We start from the raw sequence: 17589 nt of genomic DNA, 5'->3' as shown, positions 1-17589 counted from the left end.
ATGACTTCTAAGGTCTTTTTTGAGCTGTGATCATATAACTGGGTTTGGGGGCAGAAACTCGTCTTCTATTTGCCTTACAATACTTAGCAGGGGTATAGAGTAGGTACTCGGCAAAGCCTGATGAGGAAAGTTGGGAAGTGCTTATAAGGCCATACGAGGCCTGGCGCTAGAGATGTGGCACGAATTGGAGACTTTCTAAAGCTGCATTTGTCAGGAACCCCGAGGATGGTGCTGCATGAATGTGACACTTGTACGTCAGGAGTAAGAATGACCCCAGTGATCATTGTGTTGGTGATGAGTTTCTTGTCGCTGGAGATATTCAAGGAAAAGTGTATAGTGGGAATTCATACTTCATGTAAGATTTAAACTGAAATAATCTTTAAGGTAATTTCCAACTGAAAGAATATAAAGACATTCAAAATTCAGAAGCCTTTGTATTCATTTGGGTGTCAGCAGAGACCTGCCTACCCATTCATTTCCATATATAACTTGAAACATTCCTGGGCTGAGAAACATGAAGCTGTTGCTCAACTGGAGCCAGGTCATCTCTATTGAAGGATGGCCAAGAAAAATCCCTATTGTCCCCTTAAAAGTCAACACCCAACAAACTTCCATCTGTTTAACTCACCTTGCCTTCCTATTGCTTCTGACTCCTGCCTCATTATATCCCCCTGAATACCGCAATCCTACCAGTATCACAGCCCATCTCTGACCTGTCTTTCTCTGATATACCTGTGGTTTTTTCCCGTCTGAATCTTGCCTCAGTGCCGCCACTCTGATCTCTGCTCCTATTTCCAATCCCAGTTGGCTTCATCAAGTGTTTGTTCAGTCCTCCTTTAACTGGTAAACCTTAGCACTCAGGCCTAACCTCCACTTTTATTTCTAGACATTCACACACCCAACCAGCTCAGCCTTGCCAGCAAGTGTTACGAATGACACTCTGATTAATACTGGCCCATTTTAGGCATCTTGGACCCCATCGTTGGAGTGGAAGACCCCAAAACATTTTACTTGGCCTTGGGCAAATCATTTCAGAGGATAATGGATTTAGATCGATATGGTCCTTTGGAGATCAGCTAGTCTAATCCCATTTTGCAAATGAGGAAGCAGAGGATGGGGGGAGAGAGGGTCAAATTACACATAGCAGAGTCAAGATTCAGACCCAAGTCTCCCGAGCCCAAATCGGATTCACTGTTCTTCCTATTGCACCAAGGGAAAGGAAGGCAGAGTGAGTAACACACTGGTTTGAGTGATTAGAGTCAAAGCTGGTGAGAAATTTGGAGGTGAAAGTAGGTGTTGGCAAGTCAAAAGTAAAAGAAGTTCATTGATCCCACAACTTTGCCTCCCCTCTGAGATCTTTACAATCTCTGTGTCCTTACTGAGGCTCTTCTTGGAGCTAGAGAGGGCCCTCCCCCTCTCTGTGCCTTGGTTTCCTCATCTGTTAAATGAAGGGGCTGGGATTAAATGGGCTCCTAAGGTCCTTCAGCTCTAACATTCTATGATTCTGCAACAAAGGTTTTTTTTTTATGATTAAATATGGACTTATCCCAAAAAAAGAGCCATTGCCAGACAGACTACCCAGTGTCCCTGGGGTATTAGTGCTCTGCACTTTGGACAGATTGCTGGAAGAAGCCAAGAGTGTGGCCAGAGAGGAGACGCCATGTTTGACTGACATGAGGTCAGGATGAGGCACCTCCAAGCTTTCCAAACAAATTTGGAGCAGCATAATGACCAGAAATGGAGGATGATGCACGTGATTAGATTACGAAGTGAGGGTGAATCTGGACCTGAGTGATAATCAGACATGAGCAGGGGGATGGGCAGTGAGAGTGGCCCACATGTCATGAAACTGATAGGGAACATCAGCCTCATTAGAAGCACCTTTCTTCATTTTGCCCCCCCAGCTGCCCTCAGTCCCTTCACTTCCTCCTTTTCCCTGTCCCTCTGCTAGACTTAGCCCCTATACCTGGGGAGTTTGGGTTTCCCTGACCTCACTTGCCCTTCTTCTATGAGCCTGATACGAGAAGAATGGAGTGAGCCCAGGAAAACCCTCATGTGACTGGTTGCTTTTTGCCTCAGGGAGCTTAGGGCAGCTGGCTCCTTTTATTGGGCTGCTGGAAGGAGCAGCCCAGGCTGCGAGAAAAGGGTGTGAGCCTTCTGGGATGGGAACTGGACTTCCTTTGAGGCCTGTTAGCAGCAGCTTTACACAGTGGGGAGCCCAGTTGTAACTGGAACTAGACGGTTCTTGACCTTGCTCACATGCGTCCCCTGGTGGTTGGAAAGCTATTCAGTGTGTTTTGCCCATAGTGCATATATACAGATGTGGACCAAAAAAAGTTATTTCACATTTGCCATTTGTTTCTTTAAACGTCAAGAGGCAAGTACAGTTCATTGATTTTTTGCATCTATTTGCAGTAATTTAAAAAAAACCCAACTTGTTGCTGGGTTGTCTTTAGTATCAACTAAATATGTCATTTGTGATCACAGGCATATTTTGATTTGTCTTTTGTTCTTTTTTAAAGTGGATTTATCATGGTGCTCTTGCATAGGAGCCACTTTAGGTACAGCAGATTGGGATTTTTGAACACTGTGAGAATGGGGGAGGGGAAAGAGGTTGTTCCATAAACTAATAATAATGGCTAACATTTAAAAAGCTCCTACTATGTGCCAGGCACTTTGTTAGGCACTTTATAATCTCGTTTGATGCTCACAGCAACCCTGTGAAATAGGTACTATTATTATTCTCATGTTACAGTTGAAGAAACTGAGGCAAACAAATTAAGTGACTTGCCCAGGGTCACGCAGCTAAATAAGTATCTGAGGTTGGATTTGAACTTAGGTCTTCCTGACTCCAGGCCAAGTACTCTAGACACTAAAGCGCCCAGCTGCCCCAGAACATTCTGAAAATCAGTTGTAAGAAGACAGAGCAGCAGGTCTTGAAATCAGGAAAGCCTGATTCCAAATACCTGATTCAAATCCTGCCTCTAATATGGGCTTCATAACCTGGACCAATTTACTTGTAAGCTCTCACAGCCTCAATGTTCCAAAAGTCAGTGCAGTCTAAAGCTATTAAAGCTTAAAATTGCACTGAACTTTGAGATACCCTGTCTAGTACCTACAGTACCTTCAAACAATGCTTGTGGTGTTTAAATGAGATCAGATAAAGGGCTCTGCAAACTCTATAGCACTGTATGTAAATGTCACTTGTATTCAGCATGGTGTCAAAATCACACCCTAATTTGTGAACTCAGGAGGTCTTACTGTGAGTCACCAAAGGCTGCAACAGGTCTCAATTTCCCCATTTCTGCTCTACCACTGTGACAGTAGTGGTTGGGATGGTCGTCCTTTGTTCTTGATGAGGACTGAAATGACGTCAGTATGTTGGAGTCAAGGTACAGTGTGTCTGATGTGGCTGTAGCTGATCAGACCAATGTGAGCTCAGAAGGTTCTACTATAGGTTGGGCACAAATAATCCACATGAACATTCTGAGTGGAGATGTCTCTAAATTTCTGCATCTCGTGTTTCTTTTGAGCTACTTCAATTCTACTTTGCTCATAGAGCACAAGCGCCTTCTTTGATGAGGGCACACCATGCTGGGTGGTCCTTTGCCAGCATCTCCCATGTCATGCAATTGATTCCAAAGTTCTTCAGAGGGACCTTGAGAGTGTCTTTGTATTGCTTCTTCTGATCACCATGTGTGCACCTTCCTTGCATTGAGTTCTCCATAAAATAGTCTTTTAGGCAAACATACATTTGACATTTGAACAGTGTGGCCAGCTCATTGGAGTTGGGTTCTCTGCAGTAGTATGAATGCTTGGCAGTTTAGCTCGAGAAAGGACATCAGTGACCTTATCCTGCTAGGTGATCTTCAGAATCTTCCTAAGACTATTAGAAAGAGAGGGAATTCAGTTTCTTGGCATGGTGCTAGTATACTGTCTAGGTTTCACAGGCGTATGACAATGGAGTCAACACAAGGGCTCTGTAAACTTCCAGTTTGGTAGGCACTCTAATACCTCTTTTATCCCACACTTTCCTGTGGAGCCTCCCAAACCCTGAGCTAGCCCTGGCAATCTGTGCATCAACCTCTGAATCAATGTACACCCCTGGAAACTACACTGCCAAGGTAAATGAACTTACCCACAGTATTCAAAACTTCTTGGCATGAAGGTCAGCTACCACACTGATTATTTGACTTGAAAAGACTACAAGCCAAGACTAAAGAGGAAAGAGAATCAGGGCATTATTTTTTGTTGTTGTTTGCAGATGATCCTGCACTTAATGTAGCCTCTGAGGCTGAGATACAACAAAGTATGGATCAGTTCTCGGCTGTTTGTGCTAATTTTGGCCTAACAATTAACACCAGGAAAACGCAGGTTCTCCACCAGCCAACACCACACTATCCATCAGTTACAGTGAATGGGGAAGTTTTGAATGACTATAGCAGTCTTCTGCTGACTGAGGCTAATAAGAACCTATGAGCACAGATTCAGGGGAACCCATCTAACTGATGTTGGCTCTCCTTCTTCCTCCTACCTCTGTGCCCTGAGCAATATTTGATCACTCTCTGTGACCTCAGAAAGAGACATTTTCCCATGGAATGGGTAAAGACAAGCTTCTTAAGTCACTAGATGGGGCAGTATGCCAACAGTAACCAGAAGCTGCTAATTGACAGATTTGGCCTTTCTGGCAGGGCCATAGCTCAGTTTTGGACTATGTAAACTTACTCAAGCTATAGGACCCAGGACAAATGGATTCTATTTCTAAAAAGGTCTTGCTCTCTCCAGGATGAGACTAATTATGTAATTTTGTGATCTTTCTCTAGCAGTATATCCAGATTGAGGACCAATTCAACTCTCAATTTCAGGTCCTTTGCCAAAACATCGATCTCTTGGATCACCTACCATTGATCCTACCTACACTTACCATTAACACAATCTACTGAACCAGAACTGATGCATTTGGAGTGGCAGCTCCCCATCTTTCTGCAACAACTCAATGAAGTTCATTCAACAAACATTGGATTGCCTTTAAACGCCAGGTAGCACTGCTAGCCACCAACCTGATTCTATTCAACAGAAAGGGTCAGGAAGTGGAAGTCCCACACTTATCCTGGCAATTGCTGAGCAAGGAGGTTCTCCTAGAGTGGACCTGTCCTTGGGCTCTGCCTCTCCCTGAATAGTCACACCAGCTCATTAGTGTAGGGATGTAGTTGCATGGATTGTGTTGCTGTTGTTCATTTGGTTCAGTTGTGTCTGATTCTTTGTGACCCCATTTGGAGTTTTCTTGGCAAAGATAATGGAGTAGTTTGCTATTTCCTTCTCTAGATCATTTTACAGATGAGGAAACTGAGGCAAATAGGGTTGTGACTTGCCCGGGGTCACACAGCTGATAAGTGTGTGAGGCCAAATTTAAACTTGCCTTCCTAACTCCAGGAACAGTGCTATATCCACCACACCACCTAGCTGCCCCACAATGATAATAATAGCTAATTCAACATAGTGTTTTAAAACTTTCAAGTGCTTTACCAATGTTTATTTATCTCACCTGATCCTTGCCACAACCTTGTGAAGTAGGTGCTATTATAACCCCCATTTTATAGGTGAAGAAACTGAGGATAAGAGAGGTTGTGACTTGCCTAGCTCCACGCAGCTAGTAATTAAGGCAGGATTGGAGGTCATAGTTTCCTCACTGCATATCTTACACTCTCTTTTATAGTAAGTAATATCAATTCATTTGCATTCCCTGGAGTGGGTCCCTGCCCACCAAGGAAAAGCCTGCTATTGCTATTCTGTACTGCTATCTCTGCTTCTGGCCCTTTCATTTCCATCTCAGGGGCACCAGAGGTAGTTCCTATCCCCCTCTCATCTCTAAATCTTCTCGCCTTGTCCATAACCCACTCATGCATGTACCTGTAGACATATATACACGCAACCCTCCTTGCTGCTACGTAAATGGCTTCCCTTGAACACCTCTCACTCCCCACCAAAGCTTCATCGATGTCCTATGCAATAAGGGAAGAGGAGACAGAGTAAAGAGGATCCTATATGACCACTGTGTGCAAAGAGCTATGAAGGAATGGATATACCTGATACACAATAAGTACTTAATAAACGCTGGAGGAAAAAAACCTGGCAAGTCCTAAGGGTTCCGCAGTAGGATGGATCACTAGGCATGGGGGTCCATCAGTGGGTCAGATGGCAATGCCCAGGTTTTGACAGTATAGCAGTAGATCCCTTGGTGAGGCCCAAAGGACCTTAAGATACAGCGGAAAGGGAAAAGGTAAGTCCGAATGGTCTTCCACCTTAATAGAAGTATCATAGTCAGTGATTCCCAGCTTATCCAAACTGCATGCTAAAAGCTTCCTTCCCAGCTTTCCCAGATGGGGTCTAGACAGCCTTGATTAGGGGAAAAGAGTAATTGGATAAAGGCAGGTATTTGGCCATGTAGGATATACTGGAATCTAACATTCCAAAGGACAAAACACATCTAAGAGGGAAAACTCACTGGTGTCAGTAAATGACTTTCTGGTTACTGATGGGCAATAGAAGAGGCCCACCCATTTGCAACTGGAATCTTTCTGATTTGATAGATGTCCCAAGGCTGATCAAGTATCTACATTTTGTGCTGCTGACAAGCTGCGATGTGGAGTTGAGGGTGGTTGTATCTTTCCAAGAGAAGGGCCATATCTTTGTTGCTAAACTTTCCATACTTTGGTGAAGAAAAACTCCTTTTGTTAACTGTTGAGTAATTTACAAGTGTCTCATTTTGTTTTAACATCGGATCTAAACTATCAGCTTGAGCCAGGCCCAACCTGCACCAGTTGAAAAGCAGGGTTCAGAATCTTAGTCTGGCTAAATGTAGCAGGCCTTGTGTGGATTTGCACTGTTCGGCTCACCAATCAGGACATCACAGTCCTGGAGTCATTCATATCTGTCCCCCAGACCTTGAGTTTGGTAACTTGTGAGACCCAGAACTTGGAAATGACTGTTGAAAACTCTCAGGAAGACAAATTGCCCTTCCAGGGACACTATTTATGAAACCTAGTCTTTGTGATTCCTCCTTGACCCAACTTTTTGGCCATGATCTTAGAAGAAAACTGATCCAAATTTTGCCTGGAAATATTACAGTTGTGTAAATTGGGAAACTTGCCATTTCCAGAGCATGGTCTCAGGTCTGATGATGTGTAATCTCTCCAGCCCCTCATTGTGCCACTAAGCTAACACGCTGGGCATGGATTCTTATAGAGTAAACATCCTGCCTTCTCCAAGAATTCACTGACTTACAGCCAAGCAATCTGACTGAGGGTAGAAGTTATAGCAGAAATAGGAGAAGAGAAAAAAAAAAAGAAATAGGAGAAGAATAGGACTGTTCCCACTCATTGTATGGCAACTCAGAGCTGAATAGGATTCTCCTAGGGGCTTCAAAAGGAGAATACTCCCTGGAGTTGGTATGTGACTCTGATTACCAAAGATTGTTATAACGCATATCAAAATAAGGTTGAATTTGTAGCTAACATCTGTCACAAGGAGACACTGCACCTTTTCTAAGTTGGTTTTCTTTACTATTTCTCCCCAGTTTCAGTAATAACTGATAGTTCCCACTTCATTTGAACAACAACGTACTCAGTGCCATTACAATGAAAAGAAAGGGCCATCTTCCTTCAGTTAATTCAGCCCAAGTACCTGCAGGAACCTGGTTTCCAGAGCTGGAATGAGCAGTGGGGGAAAAGAGGTCCTTCTGTGAGCCAGGATTCTAGAGTGGCTAAGCTAGATGCTGCATGAAATGAATGAATAAAAAAGCATTTATTAAGTGCTTACTGTGTGCAAAGCATTGTGCTAAGTAAGCTCCAGGGCTATGAATAGAAAAGTAAGACTCTCAAGGAGTTCACATCCCAATAGAAAGTATCAATTGCAAATCAGATGGAAAGATGCCATGGACCTTAAGGTGCAGCGGCAAAGCAGGTGATGATGCCTCTTCTTTAATGCTGTTTCTACTCATTAAAACCATATCAGTTTCTGATATTAAACCATTTGATGAGGCTTTGCCCCCAAAAGGCAAGATCTTTCTTTTCTGTTTCTTCTGTAGCAGTAACTACAATGCCTACCAAAGCAATTGTTGAATGACATCATGGCAGAGAATGGAGGATGAGACGATATGGTTCAAGGTAGCCCTATCCTTGAGAATTAGTCAGTCAACCATCAATAAGCACTAATTAAATGCCTACTCTGTGGCAGGTGCTGTCATAGGTGCTAGAGATATAAATATGAAGAATGAAACAATCTCTACTCTTGAGGGGCTGACACTTTGGGAGACATGTACACACACGTATATCTATATACAGAATAAATATAAAAAGAATATATGCAAATAACCACAGGGTAGTTAAATACAAGTTAAGCAGTGCATGAGGACATTAGCAGCTAAAGAAAAGCTTCATGTTGAAGGTGGTCTTGGCCTGAATCTTGAGAGAAGGGAAGGATTCTGTGAGGTGGAGATGAGGAAGGAGTGCATTCCAAGCATGGAGGCAGGCCAGAGGCCAGACACAAAAATGGAAGAAGTGGTTCCCTGCATGAGGAACAGGAAAACCATTTTAGCAAGAAGAGGAGTGATGCATAATGAGGCCAGAAAGGCAGGTTGGAAGGTTTTCAAAGCTAAACAGAGGGGTTCATATTTATCTTAGAGGCGATAGGGAGCCACTGGAGTTTATTGAGAGAAGAGCAACATAGATCACGATTTTCCTTCCAAAAGGAAAATCATTTTAACAGCTGGTTAGAGGGTGAACTGGAACGAGAAGAGACTTGGGACAGGGAGGCTGTTGTAATAGTCGAGGCAAAAGGTTATTAGGGATTGGTAAAGGGGTGGTATGAGTAGAAAATAGCTTGTCAATGCCTTATGTGGTTGCTTTTAGAATGGAGGACCTCAGATTTTGCCAGGTTGGGACAAAGTCAGATCATGTTTGTCTTGAAACGCCTCTCTACTTCTTCCACCCATCTAATTTAACATGGTCTTTGGATAAAATATTAATGTTAATATCTGATTTTTTAAAAAAATAACATCATAACCAAATTATTGGAACCAAAAAGAATATAGCCAGTCATTATATCCATTAATACCACAAAAGATTAGCCCACAGGTTATTTAAGGACCACTATAAATCACTGTTGGGCCGTAGACCACAGAAAAAGCTGTAGAAAAGCTATAATTGGTCATCAATTAGATTTACAAAAATGATTGTATTGGGTGACCTAGAACAATCCCTGTGCTGATGGACTGGGGCACCATAGGTCCTTCAGCTCTATGGGGAAGGATGCATGCTTTGTCCCCTTGCTAACACCACTGGTTGTTCCACTCTCCTCCTGCCAAGATCTCTCCATCTTCTCAGCAAGAATAGTATGAGATGCTTTATCAATAGCTTTGCTAAAAATCTAGGTAAATTACATCTCATTTACTAAATTGAGTAATCTTGCCTAAAAATGAACTAAGGCTAGACTGCCATGACTTTTTCTTGATGATACCATGCTGGCCTTCCCCCTATAACCACCATTTCCTTTTCTAGGTGCTCAAAAAAACTTTTGAAACAGTTCTAAGTCATTGTCTAAAGGACACGTAGACTCTTAGAGCCTGAAGCTGCAGGAATGGTGGCCAATTAGAATAGGGGCTTTAGAAAGAAAATAACTCAACATCAAAAGCTTTTTCTCTGGGGGTGGGCACCTGTCTTGCTGAGACCAGGGGAATTAGTGAGTTATTAGCTCCCCAGACTCCCATTCAAAAACTGTGCAGATTTCTTTTGGACCTGGTAGACACAGAAGCTGTGTCTTGGCTGTCTAGGATGCAGAGAACATGTCACAGTAGTGTAGGGCCTAGTGTTGATGTGGACTCCTTAAAACTCTGCAATAGTTTTATAGAAAGCCTAGGATCATGGAGTGGCATATGTTTTCCATCTTTAGAATCTACAGAGAGAAGACCAAAAGAGCAGCTTTTAAGATCTGAAACTGGAAGCCCAGGAATAAGCCAATTAATATGGTAGAAAGAAATGAAGCATGGCTATGTTGATGTGACTCACAGAAAGGTAAGAATAGACATCTCTGGTGTTTACTACACCCTCCTTCCTCTGAGGGGGACATTAAGTCCTGCCAGGAGGGGAAGCAGGATAGGGGTCAGAGGCTGGCCGTTCTGTTCTCCTCAGAGAGAGGGAGTTCCAAGATAGAATTATAGCTGTCTGCTCTCTTAAAGATCATTAGTTTAGGGAAAGTAATCTTAAAGTTCAGACTAAACTCCCTATCACTATTCATGAATGGGGAAGGACCAGTAGGGAAGGGAAGGGGCAGAGTGGCAAGCTTTATATCCAAGGCTTGACTTGCCACTAAATGCCAGCTCCACAATGAACACACATAGCAAATGTAGCAAAGAAATTTGTTTATCTAATTTGATAGAAAAATGGAAATCAGAGAAAGTATACATGCACACACACACACACACACACACACACACACACACACACACACACACACACACACACTGCAGCTTGAAAGAGTTCTCCCATCAGGAAAAAGATTTATCAACCAAGAGATAGGGTCTCAGATCTCAACCAAAGGGAAAATGTCCCAAAGTCTCTAGCAAGCTGAGGATAAGGGACATGACAAACTGCCAGCTTCTTTCTCTTCCCAGAATCTTTCTCTCCCTTCTGTGACCTGAAGAGAGGTTGGTACTGCACATCTTCTCTCTCAAAACTGGAAACTAGAAGAACCAGAAAACACTGGATCTTTCTTCTCCCCCACTCTTGCCAACTCTGCCACACCCCTCAGGCAGATATGGGGTATTAATCTCCACCAATGAAGAGAGTCCCATATATATGGGCTTTGGGGCTTTGGGTTAGTTAGGAAGTACTGAAAAAAAAAAGGCTTGCAGATTTGGTAAGTGGAAAGGAATTGGTCACAATATTGGGGACAAGGGGCACTCTTCATTTTATTAGGTTTTGTTATGTCTCATTTTAAAATACTTTATATTTAAGGACTGATGGTAAAGGGGTAGAGAGATGCAGAGCAGTAAGTAGGACAGAGAGTTCAAGGCTTTGGCTCAAAGGTTGGCATCCCATGGGTTGGAGGAGAGGGAGCTCCCTCCCTCTTGTTGTTTAGAGACTGTTGCCCTGGCGCTTCCATGCTGCTTCCATTAGGCTCCTTCCACTAGCTCAGCCGCAAGCTGTCGCCATGGCTATCTCAATGGATGGACCATCTCTCTCAGGGTTGCTGGCCTTCTGTCACTCTTTTTGCTCACTACTTCTTCCCCCACTCCTACTTTCATCTCTCTCCTGCTCAGCTCTGGCTTTATCTAGTTCTTAAGCATTCTCTGTGTCCCTTTCCACTCTGACCTCTAGAATATTACTCTTTTATTGACAAGCTTCCTTTCAATCTAGTTCTCTTCTCTCTGACATTTCTTCCATCTTCTAATACCTACTTCAAAATAAGTTTTTCCTTAAGATGAAACGACAGGGGTTTGGGTCTTGTCTTTGTATTCTCAGTGCCTGGCAGAGTACCTTGTGCTTATTTTTTTTCTAATTACTTGTAATTCCATCAGTATAAGTAATTCCTTCCCACTTCTCTACTTCCATGAAGATCTGCATCTTGTCTCCAACTTATAATCTTAGAAAGATGCCTGGAAAAACAGACTGATTTGTCTGGGGCTCTATTTGCTGCACCATCTACCCCCAGGAGCAGGGATTATACGCCTGTACCCCCATGTCCAGCACTGAATCACAGTAATTTCTACCACACCTCACCCTCCCCCAGCTTAACTCTCCCTTTTGAAAAAGGAAATTAACTAAGCAAAAACATTCAAGACAGTGACCATACTCACCATACATGCAATATTCTGTTCTGGTCGCCTAGCTCTCTGCCATGAAGAAGGAGGGAGTATATTTCATTATCTCTTCTCCTGGACCTTCCTGGGTTTTTCAATTATAGGATCACAAATTTAGAGCTGGGAGGGGTCTTTAAGATGATCTAGGCCCACCTCTTCCTTTTACAGTTGAGGAAACTGAGGACAAGGAGCTTAAGTGACGACCCAGATCACACACACAGTGAGGCAATATCAGAAGCTGGATTCAAATCTCAGTCTTCCTGACTTCAAGTAAAGTATTGGGAATCTTATAGTTCAAGTGGGGTGGGGTTAAGTTAAATCAGTTACCCTTACCTACACAAATGTGCCTTTATTTCTGCAGCCCCTCCAGCATTGCACTAGGTGGCTCTATAGTGAATAGAGTGCTGCACTTGCGGCCTGGGAGACCCGAATTCAAATTCACTTAGCTGTGCGACCCTGGGCAAGTCACTTAACCACTGTCTGCCTCAGTTTTCTCAACTGTAAATTGGGGATAATTCTAGAACTTCACAAGCTTGCTATGAGAATCAAATAAGATAACATATGTAAAGTGTTTCACAAACTTTAACCTGTTATATAAATGCTAGCTACTAATAATTATAATAATAATCCATACTCAAAGTTTGATTTATTCTTAATGATCTTTTCATTTACATCATTGTGCTTATTGTTCCAATCTCACTATATCAGTTTCTGCAGCTCTTCCCTTGTTTCTCTGAATTCTTCATGTTTATGACTTCTTAGCGTATAATAATATTCTTTTATACTCATGTACCATAACTTTGTCAGCCTGTGTAAGGGTGGGGTGACTGATGTACTCTCTCCAACCCCGTGTATAGTAAGTGACAAGATGCCTGATCAATCCATTTCCTAGGCTTTAGGCAACTCATGGGAAAATCCTTCAAACTGAAGAAATGATGCACAAGAAACCCAGTCCAAGGAAAAATCTGTTTATCTCAGATGCACATCAGCACTATAACAGTCTTCAGACATTCTTTTACGTTAGGCCAGCCCTATTGTCCTGTGGCTACTTGAGTTACGATGGTCAAGTCTATATCCTCAATGGCGACCACCTTCTTCTACTAGTCTGGAGATGTGGCTGTCTACCTGGGATAGGAATCAGATTAGTAGTTCCCCTTTTTGCTGAATTTTCCTCCCCTAAACTCAGTGCCACTATAGCCATTTGGCCAGAGCCATAGAATAATCCGAGTTTATTATATTATTAACAATAATAATAATAATAGCTAATATTTATATAGATACTGTGCAGCAGGCATTATGCTAAGCATTTTACAAATATCTCATTTAAGCCTCACAACAAGCCTGCTCCTGGGGTTTCTAATCCTAAATTAATTTCAAATTCATATTATCCCCCATTTAAGATTTGGGGAAACTGAGGCAAACAAAAGTTAAATGTCTTGCCCAAGGTCACACAACTAGTAAATGTCTGAGGAAGGATTTGAACTCAGATCTTCCTGACTCCAGACCTGGTACTCCACTGTACCACCTAGCTGCCTACTGTTTACACTTTAAATAGGTTGTTTCAGGGTTTGTTTTTTTCCTTATTGCTCATCAACTTTCAAGAGCGGAGCCTTTAAAGTTTTCCAGCGGGCGGTCTTAACATGGCCAGAGGTGTAACAGTTCTGCTGCATGTCCCAGTTCAGTCGGATATTGACTCTTTCTCAGCAGAATTAAGGAACTTCGGTCAAAATGTTCTTAGATTGGGCTTATTTCTGTCCTTAACAATGGGTACAGTTTTTAAACTGCATTGCTATTTGATTTGAAGAAGCTTGCCTCCCGTAAGCATCGAGTCAGTAGCAGGGAAAACATCCTTGGCCTCAGCATCACTTAAGCATGTTTCCACCAGGAAAAAGTCCTTCTGTTAACATTCCGATTAGGTGATACCCAAACCTCATCTGCTGGGGGGAGTCATCACTTCCATTCAATAAAGCTTCAAGTGTATTACATAACATCTCTGTCTCAAGTGGAAGACTGTAAACCAGTTTCCAAAACTGCACCCTGTAGGCATTCTTTGAGGTGTTTTTTAATGTTTAAATGACTCTGATAATTCCCTGAGTGTCTCCTTAGTGGATGCCCCTGACCTACTTTTCTACAGTCCCCCCGCCCCATTGCTCTTATTCTTATCTTTATGAAGTTTACAGCATCTTCATTAAACATTCTGCATATCAATAATCCTTTATGAATAACAACCTTCATAAACAAACCATATTTTTCAATACCATTCTAATGTCCTCATACTGTTGCTCCATAGTGCCAAGATTTAGCCCAACACCAAAGTGCAAGAATGAATTAGACCAAGCTATTTGATCAATTTTTACAGCACAAACTAGAAACAGTCAAAATAATGTCAGTTATCAGCAGATTATAACAATTATAAAACCGTGTTCTCTTAGACAGATCAGAAATAAGAATGGTATAATCCAAATGTGGTGTGGGTGCACCATGCTGGATGGTCCTGTGCCAGTGTCTCCCAACTCTCACCATTGATTCCAAAGTTCTTCGGAGAGACCTTGAGAGTGTCCTTGTATCGCTTCTTATATGATTACCTCTAACATAGTTCCCTCCTCTTCAGCTTTAAGAAATTTTTTAAAGTTATCAATTAAGTTATAATTGCTCTGAGCCCCCAGTTAGGAAAACTTCTAATATTTAGCCAGAGGTTGGGCTCTTTGCCTAACTTTACATTTCTATCTGTCTTTAGTTAACCACTGGCCTGTTTGTAGTTGAGGTGAAATTCAACTTATTAGAAACATTTGGGTAACAAAACACCAGGTTATATTGAAGTGTGGATAAACAGGTACCAGCAAGAGAAGCTGGGGAAAGAGATGACTTTTTCCTTCGGACTTCACTCAGCCTAGATCTTCTTTGCAATGCCTGTAGAGCCAGAGATCCTCCCTACTATCTATCTCCCTTCTCTGCAACAATGCTCTGCTCCCAAGGGTTGCTGAATGCCAACAGTTGCTCCAACCTCTCAAGTAAATGCAATTCTAACTAGTTTTATAATTTATAGACAACCTCTGGGGCATGGCCAAGTTTTTTTAGCCTGTCCTAACATGACGCCTACGCAGTCACTGCAGTTTGAAAGACTTTTCCACTTAGTCTAAAATCTATGAGATTAATTGGGAATCTTATAGTTCAAGTGGTGTGGGGTTAAGTTAAATCAGTTACCCTTACCTATACAAATGTGCCTTTCTTTCTGCAGCCCCTCCAGCATTAATTATTTCCATTTTTTTGTCATCTTTGCCTATTTGCAAGGCATGAGGGGAAACCTCAAAGTTGTTTTATTTTGCATTTCTCTTACTATTAGTGATTTGGAGCATGTTTTCTTGTGGTTCTGGTTGTCTTCTCATCTTGTCCCTTGAAATGACAAAAATGGTATTTAGAAAATGCGCAAGTATCACATTTATCACTTTCCTGTCTCATGCTTGTTTGTTATGGAAGCTGTTTAAAATCCCCAACATGGCATTTAGGATGCGCTGAAGTGATAAAAGTAAATTAATGGCAGGGCAGAGTGTGCAATTAATTTACAGTGTGATGGCTAAGCAAGGAATTGTATGTGAGTGCCAGACTTCATACTTGATAGAGCTTTGGAAATTTTCAAGGAAGAGGTCATTGATTATTCTAACAGACAAACAATTGTCTCTTGTGGGTTAATGCTTATAGATTATTACTTACTTGTGAGGGGCAAGGGCCCCTTAAATGAAGTAGTAGGGATAAGAACAAATGAAATTCATTCCTTTGGTATAAGATTACTTGACATTTCATTGCAGCAAGTGGGCAATATTTCTTTGTTAAAATATCAGCTTTCATTTAAAGATAACTTTGTTCACAACCCCAAAACTGCAGTAAAAAGACAATGTAGAGTAAAATTTTGAATGTAAGATGTCACCCATTTAGAACTGAAGTTTAAAAAGCAGAGTTGCAAATGACAAAGCTGGATAATCCTTGCATTGCAGTGTCTGGAAAGAATTGTTGGCCACAAAATGACCTTTTCAGCCACACCTCGTCCCTGCCCCCCAAAGGTCATAACCTCTGCCACGAGCTTTGTCTCTGTTCAAGCATGCATAGAGGAAAGACATATCAATGAGTGTACCAGCGGACTGGCTAATTAAGGCCCAGTCCTTGCAGTACCCCAGGGGGCTCTACCCGCTACCAGCCCACATGGTTCCTGGGGTGAGGGGAGCTCTGTTTCTGGAAATCCAACATGATGTATAATGGAGGAACCCTGCTCCCCAGTTCAGGGGAGGAGCCATTATTCTGTGGTTGAGTCTCATTGGTTTACCAAATGGTAAAGAAAAGTCTTTTGAACTGGAAATGAATGTGTATAAAAAAGACACTAATTGAGGTCCCTTTTTTTTCTGGTGGTGATGGAGACTTTAAGATTTTGGTTGGAGAAAGAGAGGAAGTAGCATGGCTGGCTCTTAGTAGCTGGGCCAACACAAAGGCATGGGTGTTTGTGCTGTTTTCTATCTCTGTAGTGTTTCTTTCCTTTCTGCCCTTTGGTGAATAAGTGTGTAGCCAGAATGGCCTTTGTTTTCTTTGAATGACTCTGCTTACCTCATTGAGCCTCTGGACACTGTGGCTTGCTCTTCCGGGGCAGGAAGCCCAAAGAGCATTCCAGGAAGCAGACAACTTCCTGTGTGATGAGTCATGGGGCTGGCTGAGGGGAGGTGTTAACGGCTACGCTAGGGGGAGGGGCCAAGTCAAGAACCAATCGGCCCTGGTCGTTCAGGCGGTGCTTGATGATGTCAAAAACTCTATAAGAGGGGAGAGGACAGCTTGAAGATCCTCTTTTCCTTTTCCGGTTGGAGCCAGAGACAGTTACAGCGACAGTTACAGCGACAGTTACAGCGACAGTTACAGCGACAGTTACAGTAACAGTTACAGCCACAGCCACAGCTGAAGCAGGAGCTGCCAGTAGCAGAGCTGACCTACGGGAGGAAGCTGAACAAAGACTTCAGGCCAGTGGGTAATCTTATTACCATAGAGGGGGAAACATGATTTTGCTTTACGCAATCATGCTTCTCTGTAGCCTCCTGGTTACTCTTTCAAGGCATACTTATTGGGCCTGGAAGCTTTTGATCAATATATCAAAATGGGGTTGCTGGTTCATGGGTTGGTTACTGTGGAGCCTAAATAAATGTTTTGATTCTTCTGCCTTCTACTTTGAGAGTTTCTTATATCCGGCGGTTCCGAACGTTTCAGACATGTTTATGATCCTCTTTGAGATTATAAACTCTGCCCTCCTAATACATTTGGCGACCAGGATGGGATCGCTAGGTATAAGATCTCTATTTAGAAGCAGAACAATTCCAGAGGAAGAGATGAATATCCCAGGATGGGAGGATCCATTTTATTCCTCCCTAGCAAAAGAATTGGCTAAAAAAGCTGGACCCTGTGAAAACTGGGAACCAAGGCTACGGAGAGGAGATCCTAGGGATTTGGAAAAGTGTTTACGAGAAGTTGGGATTCAGTCAGGGGCATCACTATCTAGGCAAAGCTGGATAGTGTTATCAGCCTACCGGCTAGTATACGAAAGATTGAGATTAAGTGAAAGACATGGGGGCACTCCTACCCCACAGCAAGAAGGGGAATCTCAGATAGCAGGAGACCAAACTGACTCAAATGAGAACTTTTCTATTAATGTGGCTAAGAGCAACAGGAGACCAAAAAAGCCCAGAGTGCATTTCAACCCA

The sequence above is a fragment of the Trichosurus vulpecula genome, chromosome 2 (assembly GCF_011100635.1).
Source record: "Trichosurus vulpecula isolate mTriVul1 chromosome 2, mTriVul1.pri, whole genome shotgun sequence".
NCBI lineage: Eukaryota > Metazoa > Chordata > Mammalia > Diprotodontia > Phalangeridae > Trichosurus > Trichosurus vulpecula.
The sequence above is the reverse complement of the archived record's forward strand: the minus strand, read 5'-3'. Positions refer to the sequence as shown.